The sequence below is a fragment of the Schistocerca gregaria genome, chromosome 4 (assembly GCF_023897955.1).
Source record: "Schistocerca gregaria isolate iqSchGreg1 chromosome 4, iqSchGreg1.2, whole genome shotgun sequence".
Classification (NCBI taxonomy): Eukaryota; Metazoa; Arthropoda; class Insecta; order Orthoptera; family Acrididae; genus Schistocerca; species Schistocerca gregaria.
The window spans coordinates 218,247,990-218,273,387 of record NC_064923.1 but is presented as its reverse complement, the minus strand read 5'-3'; the positions used below and the strand labels follow the sequence as shown (position 1 = coordinate 218,273,387).

General features: G+C 42.3%; 1 protein-coding gene across 1 annotated transcript in view; it reads right to left on the bottom strand.

Moving 5' to 3' along the window:
- The window catches only part of LOC126267097 (transforming acidic coiled-coil-containing protein 1), a 320,226-nt gene extending 296,831 nt beyond the window's left edge, over positions 1–23,395 (bottom strand). The window contains exon 1 of the mRNA XM_049971979.1: positions 23,318–23,395. The gene's annotated coding sequence lies outside the window, so the exon portion shown is untranslated. The remainder of the gene's footprint in view (positions 1–23,317) is intronic.
- Between the last annotated feature and the right edge of the window lie 2,003 nt (positions 23,396–25,398).

Below are 25,398 nucleotides of genomic sequence, written 5' to 3'. Positions count from 1 at the left end.
CACCGATAATCTTGTCTGCCTGGAGTCTGCCACCCGTATGGCCTTTGCCCGCCATCAGCATCTGGTTGGTGTCTTTTGTGACAAGTGGAAGGCATACGATACAACATGGGGACATCATATCCTCACCATGCTTCATGGGTGCGGTCTTAGGGGCCCGCTTCCGAATTTTATTCGAAAATTTTTGTCACTTCGTTCCTTCAGCATGTAAGTTTGTTCCTCCCATAATTGTTCCCGAGTCCAAGAGAATGGGGTCCCACAAAGCTCTGTCTTGAGTGTCTGCCTGTTTTAGTTGCTATCAATGGGCTAGCTGCAGCTATGGAAACGTCCATCTCGGCTTATTTGTGATCTGATGACTTTTGACTGTACTATAGCTCCACTGGCATAGTGGTTTATGAACAGCAACTACAGGGCTCTATCCGCAGGGCGCAGTCTTGAGCCATCACACACGTCTTCCAGTTCTTGGCGGCCAAGACTTGTGTCATGCATTTTTGCTGGCGTCGCCCGGTTCACCCTGAGCTGCAGCTTTGTCTCGACAGCAGAACCTCTTGCCGTGGTGAAGCTGCATCGATTTTTGGGCTTTCTTTTGATACCCAGTTGACTTGGCTCCCTCATATTCGACAATGTAAACGAACGTGCTGGCGCCATCTTAATGCACTTCGTTGCTTGAGTCAAACCAGCTGAGGTGCCGATCAGTCTACCATTCTACGACTGTATGAGGCGTTGATTCAATCCCATCTCAATTATGGGAGCCTGGCTTACGGTTCGGCATCACCTTCCACGTTGACCCCATACTTCACTGCAGGATCCGACTCGCAACTGCTACTTTCTGCACAAGCCCTTTAAACAGCTTACTTGTGGAGGCTGGTGCCCCTCCATTGCACATCCGGCGCCAACGACTACTAGCCGCTTATGCTGCACATGTTTGTAGCTCTCCTGTTCCGGCCCCCGTCAAAGTGTACGTTCGCGGTTCGCGTCAAGGCTCTTCTCTCTGGGCTTGAGTTTTTTCCCTCTCCCACCCTTTTTTCCAGGCACATTTACGTATACCACCATGGTGTATGCCTCTCCCATGCCTTCGGCTGGATTTGGCACAGGGTCCAAAGGACTTAGTCCCTCCAGAGGCCCTCCGCTGCCACTTTTTTTCCATCCTCGCCGCGTTTCACGGCTCTGACGTGGTCTATAACGACGATTCGATGGTTGCTGGTCGAGTAGGTTATGCTATTTCTGTTGGGGATCATTCTGAACAACGCTCATCGCCGGCTGGCTGCAGTGTTTTCACTGCAGAGCTGGTAGCCATCTCTAGAGTATATCTCTAGAGTATATCTGCACCTGCTCAGGTGAGTCCTTCATCATCTGTAGTGATTCCCTGAGCAGTTTACGAGCCATCGACCAGTGTTTTCCTTGCTCTCGACGGGTGACGGCTATCCACCCATATTCCACCCATATTCTTGCCCCTTGCGGCTGCTCTGTGGTTTTTGTGTGGACCCCCGGTCATTCGGCATGAACGTGTTGATAGGCTGGCCAAACAGGTTACCAGTGAAACAGCCCTAGAGATCGGCCTTTCGGAATGTGATCTCCAGTCAGTATTGTGACATAAAGTCCTTGGTACCTGGGGTGATGAATGGCGCACCCTGCCTTCACCCAACAAACTTTGGGTTATTAAGGAGACTATAGATGTGTGGCGCTCCTCCATGTGAGCCTCTCAGTTGTTCTCTGCTGGCTATGCATTGGACATACCTGTCTGACGCACGGTCATTTATTGCGCCGCGAGCACCCGCCTCTATGTCACTGTGGATCAGCGTTGACAGTGGTCCATATCTTGTTGAACTGTCCGCTTTTAACTGCGCTCAGGCAGACGTTTGCGCTGCCTGATTCGCTCCCTGCACTTTTAACGGATGACTTTGCATTGGCAGGCTTAGTTTTGGGTTTCATTAGTGCAGGGGGCTTTTATCGTTCAATCTGAGGGTTTGTCTCTTTTGTGTGTTGACTCTGGCCTTTGGCCTAGGGTTTTAGATTAAGTTTTTAGTGTATCTCCTGCTGGTTGGCTTTTTATTTCTTTTGTTCCCATCGTCGGCCAACCACTGTAACACTCTGTGTGCTTTTAATTCCTCTTTTCTGGTCTTTCTTTGTCTATGTCTTTCTTAACCTGTGTCGTCTCTTGTCACCTCCGTTGCTTGTTTTTCTTCCTTGTGGGTGTTTCATGGTCGTGGAATAAGGGACCGATGGCCTTAGTAGTCTGGTTCCTTCAACCCCACAAACCAACCAACCAACAAATATCCCGAAACACTACAAGAGACATTGACAGGAGAGTAAACGCAAAACTGTGTGACTCCATTCACATCCAAGGTAGTCAAGTTTGTACGTTGTGTCATGTGACTTGCATAAATGAACGAGCTGCAGGACATTGGCACGAGTCTGGAGTATATTGGACTTAATATTTTTATTTTTAAGCCAGGAAAAACATCCGCTTTCCTGGTGTTTGTACTCGGTGTTTTCTCTGTAACAGTTGAATCATGACTGGCAATGACCGACTTCGAAGCAAGGTATGACAAGAATTGTGAACCACGTCACGAAACGGACTGCGTTCATTTTCTGAATGGTGGTCACTGCTGTTTTTTTTTTTTTTTACACGTAAACACAAGTTTATTCTTAGGGACAAAACCAGAAGAAGGTTCAGCAAGCAGAATACTTCTCCGAGAACCTATTCCTAGGAGAACTTTAAAACCGCCGGTACCATCGTCATTCTCCAGCAGATCTTCCTGGAATGATTCTAACTGATCCATCTTTCATCAAGGTAATACACTATTGAACTATCTCCTTCTCTTGTATCGTGAATCTTTATGTGGGATATAGTTTGTGCTGCACCTTTGACACTTCTTTGAACTAAAAACTTCTTAACATATCTGGAACCAACGTCTTTAAAAATTCTTTACATTGACGAAGCGCTTACCATTGAAGCCTGCATAACTGTAACGCGTTTTTGTGATGTCTGGCATTCGTCATTCACATGGAGCACTTTAAAACATCGTTGTTAAAACTATCCATTTATTTTACTGGTTCCTTGCGCTTTTGATGCTTTCCAGGCGACGCGAAACCAACTTTTTCTATGGTGCCTACAGCTCTGACACTTTCGTTTACATTTCTCTTGCCGACACCACATGGTTCTGGAGTCGGTTCTTGTGTTTTCAAATGTCAACAGAAGGAGACCTGCTTTCAGATTCGAAAAAATTATAAATGTCGTAAATAATCCCCCTCGACTGCTTGTGAAGCACTTCACATTTATTGCCATCACCTGGCCTTTTTTGTCTTTTTTTTTAATCGTACTTAAATATTTACTTCTACTCATTCACAGTTATACTGCTGCAAGAAAAAAAAGAATAAAAAAAATTGACAGATAAATTAATAATTCGGTTGTCTCGAAGTACGCCAATAGTGCAGCATATAGCAACGAGATTCTCGCTCTCTAACTGTAACTCTCTGCTAGCCGCTCGGAAAGAGAGTGAGTGTTATTGTCTACCAGTGAATGCGCAGAACGGCTGAAAATTTGGCCGCCTTCTTACATGACGCGAACAATAGTGGGAACACAACCTTCAGGCAATCGGCTGCAGTTTTCGGAAGCTGTTATTCTGAGTTCTCAGTTTGACACACACATGATGACTTCCAGTGGGAAAAGTTCAGGAAGTCATGAGTTTTTCTGTGGTTTTGACATACCAGGAAGCTTTAAGCCTAGTCCACACCAGCACTCAAATTGCGCGTCTTTGCTGCGCAGATGAATCAAGTTCGAATTGGTACTGTTGTAGAGCTGCAGCATGTTATCATGTTCCCAGAGTATATTGCGCCTCTAAAGTGAAACAAGATTTGAATCCCTTCAAAAGAGAATGTGGCACGACATTGCACGTGTGGACATGTTCGGGGAAGTTTGGCTCGGCCTGGCACGTGGTCATCGTTGTTATTGTCATCATCTGACTTTGTTGTTTTTTTCCGGTATGTGGACGACTGAAACAGTTTTGAAACTAACTGAAAATCTTCAATTGAACATCTGCTTGTGGGATATCGAATACAGCAACAACGATAAATGAAATCAGTAGGCTGGCCAGTGTGGCCGAGCGGTTCTAGGCGCTTCAGTCTACCGCTACGGTCGCAAGTTCGAATCCTGCCTCGGGGATGAATGTGTGTGATGTCCTTAGGTTAGTTAGGTTTAAGTAGATCTAAGTTCTAGGGGACTGATGACCTCACATGTTGAGTCCCATAGTGCTCAGAGCCATTTTTTGAAGAACAGTATTAAAATTTTTGTTGGAAAAGTTTGTCGTTTCACTGGCGCAAATGGAAAAAATCCACACTTTGATAAACCAATTTCGGCGGGAAAAGAAGAAATTAGAGGAAAGCAGGCAGAGTGAGACTTCTCTTAAAAAATTTTCATTGCTCGAATATTAACCTCATATTTTTCTCCTACATGCCAATCAGTCAAGAGGAAGTCGTAGCACTGATGTAGAAAAATATAAGATAAAACGATGTAAATTTAATAATTGTTATAAACGTCAAATCACATTTACATTTTTACAAATAGAGAAGAAGAATTAAGAAAATGAAGCTTACATATATTTTTTCAAACCTTTTCATCTTGCCAAGCCACTGAAGGTTCAGATGATATAAAGTAATCCCTAAATTAATTTCTGATTTCCTGCACTTCGTTTGAAGATCTCCTTGGTACAGTTTGTAACCGTCGACGTTGTGATTACTGCAGTTCCAACACTCCAGCCTCCATGTGTAAAGTTCCCATTAGAATCTTGTTAAAAGTGCCAGGTGGAGTGTAATTTGTTTTCGAATGGCGTTGTTACCATGAATGTCGACTTTCACCGGTGATGCCAACAGATACCAAATACGTCGGTGAAAGATCGAATATTTCATTACACTGTTGTAAATTAGGACCCTCTCCGGCGTGTGTAGACAATCACAGATATGCTCTGGTGGAGGTCCAAAACAGAGGAGTCAAAAAACAAGCGACTGGCTCTCTCCCGCCAAATCCTTTGTTCTGCTCAGAGTCAATCAGCTTTGTCAGTCTTATGCAAGCTTTGATATCGCGAGCAACGTTTTCTGTTACCCTAATTTACACTAAATGGATACTGCAGTAAATCGTGATCTTTTTCATGAAAAGTTAAATGCATTAATTGCTGGTAAACGAGAAGACAATGTTTTTTTTATTTTTCTCAAGAAAAGTATTCTAAAATACTTTCTGAAGCGGTGTCTGCTAAAATAAAATGCAACACACCTTTGGATTACAGACGATTAAAACGTTTTGATGTTTTAAAAATTAATGTTGAAGAGAAGTTAATTGCACCATTAAAACAAGGGGAAACGAACATACAGTATTATGTTACCAATGAAGAATTGTACAGTATACTATATGAAACTCACATCAGAATAGGCCACGCAGGAAGAACACGTATGCAGTTGCAAATTAAATACAAAAATATTACATATGAAGTTGTAATGTTGTATTTAAATTTATGCAAACAGTGTCAAATGAAACACAGTGCTCCTAAGAAAGATATTGTTGTGAAGCCAATGACTAGTTCTGAATTAAACTCAAGATGTCAAGTTGATCTGATAGATCTACAGGCAAACAGAGAAGGCGAATATAAATTCATAATGGTGTATCAAGAACAATTAACTAAGTTTGTCCAGCTACGACCTTTGAAAACTAAAAGAGCTGAAGGAGTAGCGCATCACTTTCTTTCAATATTTTTAACATTTGGTCCACCAACAATATTGCAATCAGATAATGATACAGAATTTAGTAATCAAGTCATATCCGAAATATGCGCTATGTGGGAAGATGTTAAAATAGTTCACGGAAATCTTCGTCACAGTCAAACACAAGGCTCAGTTGAAAGGGCCAATCAAAATATACAGAATATGCTAACTGCACGGATGAACGATAACGATACAAATAAATGGTCAGATGGTTTATCCTTTGTTCAGTTTTCCAAGAACACTACAGACCACGAAAGAATACGCCAAAGTCCTTATGAAGCCATGTTTGGCGTTAAAGCAAAAAGAGGCATAGCATCGTCTTTTTTGCCTGGCGAACAAATTGCAAATATTGCAACTGAAGAACATCTTGAAGAAATTGCCAATACTTCTGAAACCTAAGAACAGCTTGAAGAAACTGTTAATGCTTATAAAAAAAATTAGAGCGGTGGTCATACCGAAAACCATATTCCAAAGAAAAATATTGAAGAGGACCTACAACCTACAGTGTCTTCACATCAAATTCTGTCTGAAAAACACGAGTTGATTTCTACAAAAAGACCGGCCGCGATAGAAAATCTTCTACTGCAAGGAACAAAGATGTTACGAACTTCACAAAAACAATTTCCTCCTGCTCAAATTGGTGATAATGTACGAATACAAGTCCCTGATGTCGACCGTGGTCGTACAGATAGCCGAAATGTGTTAGCGGTTGTTGTTGTAATAGAAGACTCCGACTTCTATAAAGCGGCAAATAAAAATGGTACCCTCAAGCAGCTTTACACGCGTAATCAGTTCGTAATTTGTAAAGAAAAGTTTCTTTTCAAGAAATGTCACTGAGAGAAGCAGCTGCAGCTAATTCTAGAAGCGGGGACCACATGGCTATACACGCTGTCATTGCAAAAGGAAGTGTTCCACAAATAAATGCAGTTGTAAAAGCAAGGGACTCTTGTCCAATTCAAAGTGTCATAATAGTTTAAGTTGTTGCAATAAATAAGACTTGAATCACATAAGTATGTAATTTTTTTATAACTGTTATTTTCTATTCTCATGTAGAATGTACTGTGTATTTTAAATTCTTGGCCATTCCTTTCAGAAAAAGGGGCGAAAAAGTTACGTCACCCTTGTGGCGTTTTATAGCGACTGAATTACGGAGAAGAAAATATAAATCTCCAACATGTTCAACATTCACCATTAGTGCATGGTGAACGTCATTTACCGGTGAAAGAAATAAGGGTATTTAGCAAATATTTCGGACATACACTAAGCAACTATGTGAATGTTGACATTCTCCAGATTTCGATGTTTCACTGTAACAGTGTTATAACAAATTGTGCAAATAGGCAGTAGCAAGAACCATTGTTTCCACTTTAGTGCGATGTAGTGGTATAGGTTTTGGTAAGATCAGACGTTTCCCTGCCCATATCCCAAAATATTTTCAATAATGCAGTGTACAGGACTGAATATTGTATCAGTAGATGATAATGATCGGTTGTTGTAGCCAGGTTATGACGTCATCTAATTTCGTACCCGAGGAAAAGCATCATCTACCACAAACACGAACAGGATGGCGTTTTCTCTCTATAGCAATGAGGTGGGCTGAGGCAAACCCAACGTCTCATTATTTATTTTTTGGAAGAATGTTGTACACTTAAAGACTCAGAAGTCAAAAATTCTTCATTGACCCTCCACATCCAAATATATAAAATTATAGTAACTGGCATCAGTCACAGCATACAGAAAAATTTCATTTTCTTGAGAAATCAGAAGCCATTGTGAGCTAATCAAAGCTCGTAGTGGGTATATAAAAAACATTAAAAATGAAATCATAATTATAAGTTTATAAGTCTTTACCTTTATAGTCCTGTCTATCCAAAAGTATGAGTTCAATGATTTTAGCATGCCGGTGGGGCCGAGCGATTCTAGACGCTTCAGTCTGGAACCGCGAGACCGGTACGGTCGCAGGTTCGAATCCTGCCTCGGGCGTCGATGTGTGTGATGTCCTTAGGCTAGTTAGGTTTAAGTAGTTCTAAGTTATAGCTAAGTTCTAGGGGACTGATGACTTCAGATGATAAGGCCGATAGTGCTCAGAGCCATTTGAACCATTTTGATACGATTTTATAGCACACACACACACACACACACACACACACACACAGAGAGAGAGAGAGAGAGAGAGAGAGAGAGATTTACTTTGGTGGATATAATTTCACATAACAATTATGTCAAATGACGTTCTCACTACTTTCAAATACTTGTGTCTGTGGACAAATACATCGTCATTTTCAAAATTTTATTTTAGGAGCTGAATGTAGAAAACAACAATACGAACATGCAACCATCACAATCAAAGGCGCCAGACGAGAAAAAGTCACAATGTGAAACAGAAGGAAATGCTATTTCCTGCTAAGCAGTTACATATAGAGCTCAAAAACTCATAAAGAACCTAACGTTTTTACAAATATATCGTTGGAATGCTTGAAAATTACGATTCCAGCACTGAAAAATCGAGATGGTTTCATTGTTCTTGGAGACTTTGTTGCAGACTCATTAAGGACGAGCAATAGACTGATTATGGAAACAATGGCAGCAAAATTTACTACTGATACTTTATTCAGCTTGCAAAGAGGGGATAGTCAAGAAGATGACACGAAATATTTTATTTGACCGCATGAAAATGTACAATCTTTTTCCTTACACAACTTGGACATTTCAAGTCCCCATAAAACTGGTTATCAGTCTCTACATACCAATAATGATTTCAGTTCTCCATCTTTCAGTTCTGAAAGCGATCCTGTCCTGAGTATAGCTTACAGTGGTACACGGTCCAGTCACATTAATGTGACCAGCGCCTATATTCTACGTCAAAGTGCAATAACCACTCACAGGCGGCAAGTACCAACACTAGCAGTGGAGGGTATATGAAATGCATCCGAGGTACAAAGACAACAGTGCAGTCGTTGTCATAATGCAGAAATGGGTGATCTGTCTGATGTCCAAAACGTCACAATCATTGATTGTCAGGACAAGGATGGAAGCATATCAGAATGTTGTGTACATAGTTCCGTGTAGTCAGCGCATACACAACTTTACATCTTTCCCAATAGAGCGCGCCCCACTAAGCACAACAGTGCAGGCGCAGCGCTCGTCCGTCTCCGCACTACGAGATGGCGCTGTCTTAGAGATGGACCAAATTCTGCTTCCGCCGATCCGCGTATTAATACGTAAGGCACCCAATGAGATTGCTGCTAACCTAGAACCTTTTCTCCTCGCGGATCACACTTGCGCAGTGATACCAGAACGCGCGAGGTATTATAACGAGTGAACAGACCTCCGATTAGTCAGTCTGCATTAGTCTGCATTAGTCTACGTTAGTCTGTAGCATGTTTCAGTCTGCGCCTTATAAGTTTATCATATTCCTGTACATAGCCATGAAGATAAATGTATAGACACTTTGTCCAATATCAGAGATAAGTGAGAATAAGATTAACGTACCAAGACCAAAGGAACTTCAGACTGTCAATTGTAAACAGCATCCAGAATCAAGTAAAGTAATTTCCATGCTTTTTATTATTTTAATAAATGTGTGTGAAAATTAATCAAGTTCTGTTTAAAGTTGGTCACCGTCAATCTGCTACTCTAAGCGTGCAAGTGGCATTTCTATCATCTGACCTAACGGCAGAAGATAAACACGCCACGATAAGACCACGAGACATATTGCTGACACTCGCCTACTTCGTTAGAGTGACAAGTCAAATAATCTGATGGTGTGTGTTCTGAAGGTCTTACAGTATGCACACCACACAGAAACTGCTAAGTTGGTAAACTATTTGTGTGCTGCTGTGCTTTAAGTATGCAGTCCATGGGAAAATGATGCTACTCAAAACTGGTGCCGAGGTAACTGTGGAGCACCACAGATGATAGGTGAGAGGAGTGACTGACGTCTGCAGAGGTGTGTACAGGCGAGTAGATGTGCAACTGTTGAGCAACTGACCGCCCAGATGAACCAAGGGGCTACCAACAGCGTCTCCTCAACGACCATTCAGTTAATATTACTGCGTATGGGTCTCTGCAACAGGCACCTCGTTCATGCACCCGTGCTGACCGCTGTTCATTGGCGAAGAACCCTGGAATCGGCATGCCAATGCAACTGGACGTCCAGTAGGTAGCGACAGGTGGCCTTTTCAGATGAATCACGTTTTATGACCCATCGGACAGATGACCATCGGTATGTGCTGCCCTGCAACAATCAGCGGAAGGATCCAGGCCAGAGGAGGGACTTTATGGTCTGCAGACAGGTGGCCTTTTCAGATGAATCACGTTTTATACCCTATCGGACAGATGGCCATCGGTATGTGTTGCCCTGCAGCAATCGGCGGAAGGATGCAGGCCAGAGGAGGGAGCTTTATGGTCTGCAGAATTTTTTCATGGCTTTCCCTGGGTGATCTCGTCATTTTGGAAGGCACAATGGATCAACACAACTACACATCTATGCTTGGGGACCATCTCTAGCTCTATGTGCAGTTTGTTTTATCCTGACATGATGGCACCTGCCAGCAGCACAATGCAACGTGTCACACAGCTTGCAGTGTACGTTTGAAGAGCACCAGGATGAGTTTACTATACTTTTTTGGGCACTTAACTCCCCGGATTTAAACCCAATCGAGAATCTGTGGGACCAGCTCGATCGAGCTGTACGCAGCATGATCCTTAATCGAGAAACCTAGTGCAGATGGTCACAACACTGCTGTCGACATGACTTCACATCCCTGTCAGTACCTTCCAGAACCTCACTGACTTTAATTCTGCGTGTCCCGCATCGATCTACACTGCAGAAGGTGATTATTCAGGTTCTGAGAGGCTGTCACAATAATGCCACTGGACACTGTATGTATCCTACTACAAAAGGACATGAAATTTGTGTGGCGTACATTTGTATGTTACAGTTATGAAATGGTGTTAATTTACATTATGCTTCATTCTAATGTTTATACTTCATTATTATGCTTCAAGATTTACTATTATTTTACTTCATTACTGATTGTTTCTCATATCCTATGTTTCACCACCATTTTATACTTACGACGTATAACTAATAAAAAAATAAAGCAATATCAGATCTGTGTTAAAAAAGAAATTATAATTTTTCCAGGTACCTTGTACGTCCAAAACACTAATCTTGGCTTCACATACTTTTGGGACAAATAAAGCTACTTTTTGTTTAGAAAGAGAGCTGGTATTTCGATTTCTGATTAAAATTAATTGATTAATGAAGGGAACAGTGGGCGACTACAGGACAGCAACAGTCAGACAGAACAGGTGAAATGGGATGTATTCTGAAAACACATATAAATGCGAGGCAGTCTCGTTACAGGAAAAGGTGTATACTTACCAGTACACAGTTTTGGACTACACGGGCCAGTGGTCGTCAAACTTTTCTGCTCAAGAGCCAACTTCGACATTGTGAGGGCGGCACCTCTGGCCGCGTATGTATCGATCTTATTATTAATTGTTAAGCTACTTAAATTAGTAAAGTTAGTGTAAGCTACTCCCAGCAGACTAGCCATGACAAGCGCGTGATAACCATAAATATTGATCGTTAAGTCGGCACTAACTGAAACACTTCGTGTCAACTTCTCTGTTTCAGATTGGTGTCTTCATCGCCGACCACAAAGCTGTGATATTGTAATTGTCTGACGAAGTTTTAGGTTCACTATATGTGCGAATGACTTAGGTTAATAATAGTTTTGTACTTATATTTAAATGCACTGCTGGATATAAGACACCATCGTGAAAGTTTTATAAATGATTCAAACGCTAGTTTTCTTCTAACCACTGCATTGCTTTAAAAAAGCCTTCATGAATTTAATGTTCCTTGCTGCAAATAAGTACTGCATTTGATAATGACTGTCTGCGTAATGAGCATTCACGAATCCATGTTACTTCCGTGTAATAATTTGTAGCGCTGTATTTGATGGGTATGAGTCGATCACGCTCGTGAATTGCCAGTACTGGAAGACAAACAATAAAATATTCTCTCTCCCCCGCCACCTTCCCATTCCATAGCCTTCAGTGACCGCTCTTCTTACCCCTCTGGAGGTAAGCCGCCAACCTTAGTTCACCGGTGAATTCGCCAACGCCAATTAAAATTAAGCACGTCTTAAAATATTACTGTCTCTAAGTATTTTTGTTTGTTACTGAGCAGGAAAACAATTCTGTTAAGAAGCTTTCAGCGTTATTTGAAGTCTCTGGAGCAAGCTGTTAATTTCTAGATGCATATTGTTATAAAATACATCTGAGAACTGCGGGCCGCACCAATATTTGATTCGCACGAATGTCTGACTGACTGATTTGACGACCACTGACACAGGCAGGCGAACGTGCACCCCCCCCCCCCCCCCCCTCCCCTCAGTGACAGTACTGATGGTGGAATTTGGAGATGAATCTCCAGGATTTGAATCACAAATGAAAGAAATAAACCATGAGCATAAAAGTGTAGTGAGCACACTGGTGGTCACTTGCCCATCAATCTGACCAGCAAGAGTTGCTATATGTGCTCATCAACCGTACCCAGTTTAGAGCAAATGTCAGTCAAGGCCTCACTGTTCACTGATAGGCCCTGCTTCTTAATATCTAGTGTCAGAGCTTCGACGTGGATTTAGACCTTGTTACAATGAGCCTGGTAGACCTTAATGAACGAATCGCCAACTGCATGAATGCTTCTTCTTGCCGGTCTAGTTTGGCCCGTCTTGGCGCCAGTTGCGCATCTATCTCTGCTTCTTGACACGCATCTTTTAGCGCGTTATTTCTGTCAATGACATTGACTGTTTTAGCATTTTTTAACCATATCGTAAACTGGTCTACCGTAGCTTGGAAAGTGCTGTCGCCATTATCTACATCTACATCTACATCTACATCCATACTCCGCAAGCCAACTGACGGCGTGTGGCGGAGGTTACCTTGAGTACCTCTATCGGTTATCCCTTCTATTCCAGTCTCGTATTGTTCGGGGAAAGAAGGATTGTCGGTATGCTTCTGTGCGGACTCTAATTTTATCCTTATGGTCTCTTCGCGAGATATACGTAGGAGGGAGCAATATACTGCTTGACTCTTCGGTGAAGGTATGTTCTCGAAACTTTAACGAAAGCCCGTACCGAGCTACTGAGCGTCTATCCTGTAGAATCTTCTACTGGAGTTTATCTATAATCTCCGTAACGCTTTCGCGATTACTAAATGATCCTGTAACGAGGCGCGCTGTCCTCCGTCGGATCTACTCTATCTCTTCTATGAACCCTACCTGGTACGGATCCCACACTGCTGAGCAGTATTCAAGCAGTGGGCGAACAAGAATACTGTAACCTACTTCCTTTGTTTCGGATTGCATTTCATTAGAATTCTTCCAATGAATCTCAGTCTGGCATCTGCTTTATCAACGATGAACTTTATATGATCATTCCATTTTAAATCACTCCTAATGCGTACTCCCAGATAATTTATGGAATTAACTGCTTCCAGTTGCTGACCTGCTATTTTGTAGCTAAATGATAAGGGATCTATCTTTCTATGTATTCGCAGCACATTACACTTGTCTACATTGAGATTCAGTTGCCATTCCCTGCACCATGCGTCAGTTCGCTGCAGATCCTCCTGCATTTCAGTACAATTTTCCATTGTTACAACCTCTCGATACACCACAGCATCATCCGCAAAAAGCGGCACACCTGAAATCTCTCTTACTTTGGAAGACTTCTCTCCATTGAGAATGACATGCTGCGTTCTGTGATCTAGGAACTCTTCAATCCAATCACACAAATGGTCTGATAGTCCATATGCTCTTGCTTTGTTCATTAAACGACTGTGGGGAACTGTTTCGAACGCCTTGCGGAAGTCAAGAAACACGGCATCTACCTGTGGACCCGTGTCTATGGCCCTCTTGAGTCTCGTGGACGAATAGCGCGAGCTGGGTTTCACACGACCGTCTTTTTCGAAACCCATGCTGATTCCTACAGAGTAGATTTCTAGTCTCCAGAAAAGTCATTATACTCGAACATAATATGTGTTCCAAAATTCTACAACTAATCGACGTTAGAGATATAGGTCTATAGTTTTGCACATCTGTTCGACGTCCCTTCTTGAAAACGGGGATGACCTGTGCCCTTTTCCAATGCTTTGGAACGCTACGCTCTTCTAGAGACCTACGGTACACCGCTGCAAGAAGGGGGGCAAGTTCCTTTGCGTACTCTGTGTAAAATCGAACTGGTATCCCATCAGGTCCAGTGGCCTTTCCTCTTTTGAGCGATTTTAATTGTTTCTCTATCCTTCTGTCGTCTATTTCGATATCTACCATTTTGTCATATGTACGACAATCTAGAGAAGGAACTACAGTGAAGTCTTCCTCTGTGAAACAGCTTTGGAAAAAGACGTTTAGTATTTCGGCCTTTAGCCTGTCATCCTCTGTTTCAGTACCATTTTGGTCACAGAGTGTCTGGACATTTTGTTTGGATCCACCTATCGCTTTGGCACAAGACCAAAATTTCTTAGGATTTTCTGCCAAGTCAGTACATAGACTTTACTTTCGAATTCATTGAACGCCTCTCGCATAGCCCTCATCACACTACATTTCGCTTCGCGTAATTTTTGTTTGTCTGCAAGGCTTTGTCTATGTTTATGTTTGCTGTGAAGTTCCCTGGTTGTGAAGAGGTACTCGCTTTTAGATAATCTTCAACTGCATCGGAAGTGTCAACGGATGGTCATAGTTTCCTATGTCGTCTGTGTGGTGCAACTCATCGACGGCAGGAGCAGTGGCGTCTTCATCGGCAGGAGTCAGGACAGCGGGGGAGGCACCAGAGTCAATGGAAGCAGCATCTCAGTGTCACCCCTGGGTAACTCGCTGGCATAGGCTACCGAGGCAGCATCTAACGAGCTCTCCACTGGCGAGACCTCCGGGCCGAACCTCGGTGATTCTTCGCAGGCGTGAAGCAGGCCTCAGCAAGGGGACTGATTCCTCTGTAAGTGGTCGAATGAGAAGCCATACTATAGTTCAATTCTTTTATCGTGGTGGTTCGCGCATGCTCGCAGAGACGCGGGAGATTGCAGCGTTGCCAGTTGCACACGCCAAGCAACGTTACGTGCACTGCTGGCCTGTGTAGACACATGATGTTCCGACTGCTTTGACACACTTATCATTCGATTTCACAAAAATTATGTGGCCCAAAAATTTGATTTTTACACATCTTCTTGACTGATACCTTCCCCCCATAAATGACTTAATTTTGTTTCGATGTTCAACGCAGTTATTGCGCAGCATTAAATGCCGTGAACCCCTGCACGAAATTTTGAAGAGTTTGCAGAGGTAAAAGTCTATAGCGTACACTTACCGTATGGTTGATTTCAGTTGGCACTAGAAATTTCAAAAAATTACATTCAAACGAATAAAATTCATGAAGTAAGACACTCCGATATTGTTTTTAAATAAAGAAAACATTAGGCACCAAAGAAGGTTTGGACTCAGAACCTTTTACTTGGCAGCCAAATACTTTAACCATTACGCTAACACAGCTCATCAATTAACAAACTTCCACAAGGAGTTTAAAGGGGACGCAAAATACCAACAAACACTGTTGGTATGATTGTGGAATTACTCACGTTTAGTCTAAGTACAGTAGGAAATAAACAATTACCGCTGTTCTTTATTGCGAAAAAGCGGTTAGTGAGAATGAGACAAACACCTTTCCTTGCTATCGCCTGAATTAGGAGGTTTATTGCTTGTTTGGTTTAATTAATTAATAAAATATGAAGCAATTGGTATAAAGAATGCTTATTGCAAACTTTCTATAAAAGAAAGTCTGTTATCAAGACATTACTTTCGTTCAGTTACTTTATTTATGACTGAACGTTTCTAAAACTGAAGACACTCGTCCGTGCTCTGTACTGAAGTCGAGCTGTGGCAACGTCGTCCTCTGTCCATTGGCTAACTGTGTTTTGTGACGTCAGATGCGGAGAACGAACCTAAACTCGGTCGCTGTCATAAATGACGCGCACTTTAATGAGAGGTCTGTCCTCTGTCCCTTGTTGCATGCTAAGCCATCTGTCCGGCTATGGAAGCGCTTACTTGTTACTCGTAGCCTGTTACAGCAATCAACGATTGGAAGTTGACTCTCCCTAGAGTGATAGAAAGATTCCGAAAAAACTGTCGCCACCCACAGTACTGGAAGTGCTTACTGGGAAACAGCATGTACTGTTGTCATCGTTAAGGTTTCGGCCAAGCATGGCTAAAGTTGTGCTAGGGCGGACTGTTCTGAAATCTACTTGTGCGACACGATCAAGACCTAATAGCGGGTATGCAGTTAATGAAATCTCTTTTCATCCTTTAGCAGTCGCCAAATCTGTAAATAAATAGGATTCTTAGAAATTGAGAAAGCGATGTGTTCCATCTTTTGCCGTCTTCCCTACCATCATATTAATATGACTGCACAAAATAGTCTACTGCTCTATGGACGATCAGGCTTCGAAACGTCTAGCAGAGATTTCGATTTCTGATTAAAATTAATTGATTGACGAAGGGAACAGGGGATACTACAGACCAGGAACAGTCAGACAACTCAAGTAAAACCGGATACACACGGTGTTAGGAAATCCCCATTACAAACTTCCACGACTTGTGCATGGGAGCCAGTATATATTATTTTGAATAGGAACCCATCCCCGGAAATGTATCGTTTCAGTTCCACGACAGTTTCGGTTCGGATGTTTAATACAGGAATTGAATTAGGTGTGACTCAGTACAGTTATTACGTAAAAATTCGAAAGGGAGCATAACAAAACGTCCATTTATCACTTAAGCACATTCGTTTGTATTAACACTTAAACATTACGTGTTTACGTTATTCCAAAACAGAAAAGAACCCAGCGTACTGTACGTACCGGACTTAAAAAGTGTTAGTACAAAAAAATGTGCTTAAATGATATACGGTCGTTTCGATGTGTTTTCTTACGAGTTGTTACCTAATAAATGTATTGCGTCACGCGTAATTCAGTTCCCCAAGCAGAAGTGGATGAGTTAAACATCTGAAATCATAGATTGAAAACCGTACGTTTCTAGACATTTGTTCCTATTGAAAATCTTATGTACTCACTCCCCCCTACAAGTCATAGCAATTTTTAACGGGAATTTCCGAAACCCGGTAGTCTGAAAACACACAGAAATGAGAGGCAACCTCAGCACAGAAAAAGATGGGAGCTTGTAGTCCACAATTTGGATTAGGCATGCATGAAAAGATGTAAAACACAAGAGAAAAAATAATACCTAGTCCAGTCCCTAGTGAGAATATTGGTGCAGTAAATTCGAGAGGAATCTCCACTATTTGAATCACAAGAAATGAACACGCAGACAGGGCAATGTGACAGAGACTGCCGCTCTAAAATTGTAGATACTGTGAAGGTACTTACTCGTGGTGGAAATGGCGTAGTTGCAGCTTAATCACGGACGGATGTGCTATGAGGATTCTATAGTGAACATCTTGGCTGCTCGCATTCGGGAGGACGACGGTTCAATCCCGCGTCCGGCCATCCTGATTTAGGTTTTCCGTGATTTCCCTAAATCGCTCCAGGCAAATGCCGGTATGGTTCCTGTCACAGGGCACGGCCGACTTCCCTCCCCGTCCTTTCCTAATCCGATGAGACCAATGACCTCGCTGTCTGGTCTCCTTCCCCAAAACAACCAACCATCTTGCTTGCAGCTGAACGTACCTGTGCATGGTTTTTTCCAAGCTGGTGGAACCAACACATGTGTCGTGAATATGGAGGCAACCACAGCACTACTGCTGACCACGAAGCAAAGCCAATCAAGAACTTGAACGAACTGAGGGTGAGAGTGTGTCTCTCAGCAATTTTGTTACCTCAGATCCCACACGCATTCTGATGGTCGCTTAGACTTTCTACCTGTGGGAAGGGTTGATGTCCCTCAGTGCAACCATTGCCTTGGCTTGAATTTAAACTAATTTTCCCAGGAATTTGTGTAGATTTTACGCCATCTTCCATCTTGTGTATTTTGTGAATTCAATGTCTGATGATCGAGAAAATTGTTGTGTTCTGCCATTCCATAGTTTTCTGCTTAGGAAAGTTATCGATGACTTCAGTTGGTTTGAGAGAAGTGATTTCAATGTATTAATAATCCGATTAAAGTTTTTGACTTTTTAATTAATGGGTACACAGCCCCATGCCTCCTACAGCTGAACTCGTAGCTGCATGTACGGTCCGAAATTGTGGTTAAAAACAAAATGTTTTAATTTTATTTTACTGTCGCTCTTTGTAATGGGACCAGGTTGGACAGCTGTAGACACTGCGCTACGTGCTCTAAACGCCTCCGGAAGTCTCTGTGTTACAAGTTCTCGCAGAAGGCATGTATGTTTTCGTTTGCAGTTCTAGCATTCCACTTAAGACGTTTGGATCCATTTTAAAGCATAGAACAGAACACTCGTAAGCTTTGGATGGAAGGTGACGGGGTGGGGGGAGGAGTTCTTTCTTGTTATTATATTGGCAGAATCGACTGCGTAATGGCCTGTGACTGGGTAGGTGATGTACACCCTGGAAACCTTCACTTTTTCCACGAAGCCCATAACGAGGTCAACAAGTCTTTCTGTCAGTTGACTGTTAATTCTCAGTTCTGCCGCTACTGTGTATGATGAAGCTATATTCTTCTCACCGACAATATGCATCTGCTGTGTTGCTGCGCTATGGTGATGCAGAAGATAGCATTTGTACGGCAAGGGAGCCGCTCGGAGCGCGGTCAGTTTGCACCAGAGTGCTGGCTGTGGAGCCGACTGTTGAGTACGAATTACGAAGTGGTAGTGTTTGTTTGGAAGTGCAGGAAAGTCACTTTGGACGTCGGATAGTTACTTCCGCAGTTACTGCGTAGAAACGACGAGGACCGTGTCTTCCGCTTCTTTGAAACACGTATTTTGATTTGCTTATACTTTATTTCTCTGGTATCATTTAATGAACTACGGATGTGATTTGTCCCTCGTGTTGTGGTTCTTAATACAGTACGCACAGTGTAAAAAGGTGCTTGGACACTGAGGCACTGAGGGGAATTGTGATTTACATCAAATTTTGCACAACGGATCTATTACAGATACTGGCCGCTTACATGATCACATCTGAAGTACTTCATACCTACGGTTGCACTGCGCAACACATCCCTTTAATGGAGACACTGTTTCGGAGAAATTATGATACGCAAGCTAAAATACAAGTTTTCGAAGGGATTATTGACTTTCCTTTTTGTTTTACCCGTTTGGTCATTCGCTTAATGCAAGTAATCTTCATCGACGAATCATCTCCTCCCGCTAGTTCCCCATCCGTAATGTCCGAGTCGACAGTGCAGATAACTCCTTGCTTAAAAATCTATGTAGGCAGTAATTTAAGTTTTGAGATGGCAAGCCCGAAGGATGTCTCTTTCAACGCAAGCATTTGCAGCACCCGGCGCTGAAAATTCTACCCTAATTCTGTCGTTCACACTGACTTTGAAATTTACAATCTTGCTCCTATGGACTGCTTGGGCAGAAAATGTTAGCTTCCCTAAGGACATGGAGTGCAATTTATCTATGTTTCCTAATAACCCATCGACGTAAACTAAGAAGTGCATCCACTGTGTAACGATTATTTATTCATAATTTCATACACCTCAATGTGGCTGTGCTGTTGCACCTCATTTGCCTGATGAATGTTACTGAACGTTTGAAATAATTATGTTGGTTCGTTAAATACTGATATATCATTGTGAGATGCAGTAAAAGTTGCGTTTTTGGATTTGTTGCTATCTTACAACATAAGCAACTAGGCCTCGCCTGTTCGTTGATGGATTGCATTACTCGCAGTGGCTTACTTCTTGTTCTTCAAGTCGACACTCTCCCCCAAACGTTGTTTTCTATGTCAGGGTCGATGTCCGTGCAGAGGAGGACTACAGGTTCCTCTTAGTGTAACGAAAATGTTGCTGTTGCCGCCGCTGTTTATAGTGGTTTCCTCTTCTCGAACTGTACTTCCTGCAGTGCATAAGTATCAGTGGTTCTATGTGACGTTAAAGAAGCGCGTTACTATGGGAACAGTATTTATCAGTCCACAGTCCCTCCGACGGAAATGCAAACATGCTTGCTGCGAAATCCCGACGAAACGCGAGGCTGTCTCTTACCCTCATAACTTGCGTAAGGACAGGATTGGTTTTTCGTCTTATTTCTACGTAGGTAATTTGTAAATAGTTTATATTTTTTGCTCCCAAAGCTTCAGACTACTTTTAAGAGACATGAATGATTGTAGAATAATTGTATATAGTGCTAAAAATTTTGACTCAAATGACAGACATCACAACTAATTCATGAAGAAAGACTTGGGAAATTTAACATAATTGCTGCTTATGCCACAGGTATCAAGAGAATATGAACACTCTGTTTGACATGTAAGTAGCACCAACATGTAATTCCACGTGCAAAAAGCAACGATATACCACTTGTAATTTTATTCTGCTGTGTAACCAATTGTTTGTTTTCAGAAATACGGATTCCTTCTTTTTATTACTTAGTATAGTGTGAGGTACTTCAAATAAACGATACAAATATCTTGCAAACTTAATTACAATACGTTTACAAAGTTATAGTTCACAAAAATGCTTGTATTATGCCAATGGTTCTCAAACAATTAATCTGTCCAGGCAATACAATCTCATCGAACACACTGTTGAGTCAAATTCCATTTTCAATTAAGTGCCTTAGTAAAAACACACCTACTTTTAGTACAGAGATAACTGAATGTTGAAGGCAAGAAAAAAAGTGTGCACAAAACTGTACTCCAGTTGAAGACATGTAGGGTGCGGAATTCAAAAAGAATAACGCAAGTAATAACTTATTCCATTCAGCGCTACGCAGTGAATTTCGATGCATGGGGCAAAGCCAAAATTAGATAATATCTATGTGCGCTAAGGTCCGAAAGTCCTGTCACTGCCCTCTTTTTTGGTAATGATGTATATTTATACTCCTTATGTCTTTCCTTCCTTTTCAGATGGTGAACACAAGTACCTACAGTGTGGAAGAGTGTTTTCCGGCAAGTGCATGGCTTCCTGAACGTGCATTCACTGGGAAAACCATAAAACATGTGCAACGGTATTTTGTGGCACGTTTCCATAAAGAACCTCCAGCAAAGCGAACGATATTGTGATGACAACAGAAACTCTTCAGAATCGCATCCATTTTGGATGAAAAAGAGAACGAATTGACCACCAACACGACGACAAACATGTGCAGCAGTGGCGGATTCTGTCTCCATATCTCCCATAAAATCATTGCAGGTGATCTGTTGCACTGGGAATTCCAGAAACGATTATACTGACACACATGAGACACGGTCTGGAATTTGAGTCTTTTATTCCAACATTCGCAAACGTGTCGGGTGATGATATGCGGGGAAGACATGAAGCTTGCTCAGGATTACTTGATGTGTTTGTGACGCTCCCACAGCGGGGCAAAGTTTTCTTTCCAGACGAATGTGCAATTTATCGAGTTTTTGGAGATAGGGGTATTTTTTTCTGGAGCAAGGAAACCCCATTTTATTATGACGAGTTAAAGAATAATCCTCCACATGTTATGGTCTGGGCTGGAATGTCCAGTGGGCACCTCATAGGGCCGTATTTCTCTGACGGTGCAGCGAATCAATATTCTTACTAGCAAATGTTGCATGAATGGTGTATTCCAGACCTCCAAAGACTGAACATTGTTGATGTCAGTTGGCTTCAACAAGATTAAACTCCTGTCCAAAATGCTCTCCGTGTTCGAGAATTCTGGGATGAAATATTACCCCAGCGGTAATATAACAATATCAGTGCATCTGCCAGCGTCGATCGAGTGGCCTCCGAAGAGTCCAGATCTACATCATGCGACAGTTCCCTGTGAGGAATAACTAAGCGGCATGTCGTGAAACAACGTTACAGGCAACTAAAGAACTGAGGCAAGCTGTTAGAAAGGCATCCGAAAAAATCACACAGCATATGCCTCAGAAAATTTCACACAGGACTTGACGCCACATTTTGTGCTGCGACAGTGTTGGCGCCCACACTGATGTTCTGGATCAATAAACAAGCTGGAACATCACGTATCAAACGTTTATCACACATCTACTATGATACGTTCGAAATAAATAAATACACTTCATGACCAAAAAAGAGAGGGGTGGGGGAGTTGATAGGACTTTCGGACTACGCTGTAATATAATATAATAATATCGCATTTTAGAGAGAAATAAATACAGGAAATGATGCCACATTATTACTATGAGGACAAAGAAACTATTGTCGGCTGGAGAATGAGATTTTCACTCTGCAGCGGAGTGTGCGCTGATATGAAACTTCCTGGCAGATTACAACTGTGTGCCCGACCGAGACTCGAACTCGGGACCTTTGCCTCCTTTGCCTCCTTTCTTTCAGGAGTACTAGTTCTGCATGTTTCGCAGAAGAGCTTCTGTAGAGTTTGGAAGGTAGGAGACGGATACTGGCAGAAGTAAAGCTGTGAGTACCGGGCGTGAGTCGTGCTATTGTCGGCTGTTTATGTTTTTTGTTATATTCTTAAAGGGGCGTGGAACTAATGAAGAACATTGCTAGCTGCAGATGTCATACTACACGTAAACTAAAACCTTATGTTGACAAATGGACAGAAACGTCCCACAGAATTATTAGTTTTTAGGGCAGGATATGGACAGAAGGTTTGCTTTTGTGACGATCAGAAAGATTTCGGCTCAGTTTTCCTTTGCATTAATGTCGTTTTATCCTTATGTGGCTAACCAGCGTCTTCCGATAGTTATCGTTTATCATTGTTTCATAATGAGTTTCTCAAAACTGGTCACCTCTCACGGTCCTAGGGAAACAAAAATGTCCAGTCTTGTGTCTTCATTCTGCTATTTCTACAATGTATTGCGCTACGCTCGCTGCCGATGTTAAAAACCATTACAGCCAGAACGATCCACACTCACCAGATGCCAGAGTCAACAGGTCAGTTTGACAGCCGCTCTTCACACTGCTACTGCAATTTGCAACAAAAACAAACAAGTGTCGCAACAAAAGCGGTGAACACGTTCCGTTTGTATAATTACGGTATTCCCTTCTCTTTCCCTCGCCTTCTCATGCTAGAAATATAGTCAAAACCAGTAGACGCAAATAAGAAAATGCCTTTAGCGCATGTCCTTCGCCCAGCTTTACTGAGACACAGAAAAAAGTGAGATGTTTCGCCATAAAAATATTTGACCAAGTAGCTATCAAGTGAAGTAAAGAATTTGACATATAACAAAATTAACTTCAGACACAAACTGACATCATATCTGCTTGACAGCACCTTCTACGCCATGCAATAATGTAAATAATACGAAGTGTGTGTGCGTGCGTGCGTGTGTGTGTTTTTTTTTTTTTTTTTTTTTTTTTTTTTTTTTTTTTTTTTTTTTTGAGAGAGAGAGAGAGAGAGAGAGAGAGAGAGAGAGAGAGAGAACATGGCTAAGCGTAAACTGGATCTCTGTACTGTTCACTACGAGTACTTACTGCACAATGAACCGCAAAGCTGGAGTGTGGCGGACGAATTGGTGTGCTGACTAGCTTCCACAAGCCGCTACCACTGACGAGCTGTCGTACTGTGGCTGGGTCATTGCTGTGCTATTCGGTTTACTGAAGATAGTGCGTGGACGCTTGCCAGGCCCCTCCGAAGATCTCCGATCATCGCACTCCAATGACCCAAGCATAAATACCGATAGACAACTTTTCAGATACGGAACTCGGGTTTCGTTACTAGAACAAAACGTCTTCTATTCCACGATTTACAAATATGTCTTAGTTTGTGTGGTGTTAACAGTTGGGAAAACGGGATTCTAAATGATTGTATGGTGATCCTGCAGCAGATAATATACTCATAGCAACTGAATTTGAGACAATGGCGCAGAAGAGCATAGCACCAAACTTCGGCATGAAAGTAACGACGAAGCATCATGATAGGAATTCTATAACTACATCTACATTACATACATACTCCGCAAACCACCGTACGGTGAGTGGCGAAGTGTAATTTTGACCACAGAGACTAGTTTCCTTCCCTGTTCAATTCGCAAATAATGCGAGGAAAAACGATTATTTGTATGCCTCCATATGAGGCACAATTTCTCTTATCTCATATTCGGGGTCGTTACACGAAATATACGTTGGCGGCAGTAGAATCGTTCTGCAGTCAGCTTCAGATGTCGGAGAGCTTTCCTCAATAGCAGTCTTCGAAAAGTACGTCGCCTTCCCTTCAGGGATTGCCATTTGAGCTTCCGAAGCATTTCCGTAATACTACCACTCGCCTTCCCTCTTACCATTCTTACATGCTCTTTCCATTTCATATTGCTTTGCAACGTTATGCAGAGACATTTAATGAACGTGACTGCTAAACAGCACACAACCAATGCTGATTTCGAACATTACCGGATTGTTTTTCCTACTGACCTGCATTAAGTTTCATTTTTCTACATTTACAGCTAGCTGCCATTCATTCGATATTCGACATCCCACAAATTATCACGACCAACAGAGGACGACAATTCAATGGTCACAGTTTTGAGGAATTATTCCAATTCTGTGGAAGCAGGCACATACACACTACTAGCTACAATCCTGTAGGCAGTGGGATGGTAGAGTTCAAAATGGTTCAAATGGCTCTAAGCACTATGGGACTTAACATCTGAGGTCATCAGTCCCCTAGACTTAGAACTACTTAAACCTAACCAACCTAAGGACATCACACACATCCATACCCAATGCAGGATTCGAACCTGCGACCGTAGCAGCAGCGCGGTTCCGGACTGAAGAGCCTAGAACCGCTCGGCCACAGCGGCCGACGATGGTAGACTGAAAGCATCACACCTTAAAGGCAGCAGTTACATGCGAGGCAAAATTCTGGTTTGACACATTGCCCTTGGTGCACTCTGACATTGCAATAAATGAAGACATACACTGCTCAACCATGAAAATTATTTATGGCGAGCAGACGGGTGCAAGACGACTTATTGTTGCCTACGCCTTTTGCTTCAATGACTCATGATCCCTTAACCTTCATCCATCAACTGTGTTCACACATGCAGCACCTCATGCTACTTAACCCAACCAGACAGAGTGACAGAAAGTTTTTCATACATGCAGATTCATCCGAGAGTGAGTTTGTCTGATTCCGAGACGATGCACTCTGACCTCCACTCTCCCCACCCTATTCACATTCATCATCGAGAAAACTGACAGACAAGACACATATGAATTGAATGCTTAATATTAGCATATACAGACGATGCAGGCCCTGTAACGCTAAACTTCCATCATCATTTCATTCGCAGGAAACAACAACAGATGCCCCAGAACCACTGCAGGTTTTACAAGGCCTGGTACCGAAGGTCATGTAAGTTCACAGGCCTCCACTAATCTTCACACATTCCGGCAGATAAGTGATGCAAATTGCGGCTCTTAGGAGGGGCTCCTACTTTCGTGACGAGAGTATTTGGTCAGAGGGCTGATCATATAAAATGAATCAAACATTCTGTCGAATGCTTTGTGGTATCCCGGGAACGTATGTACAAGCGACTGCGAGTGGTGTCAAACAGAGT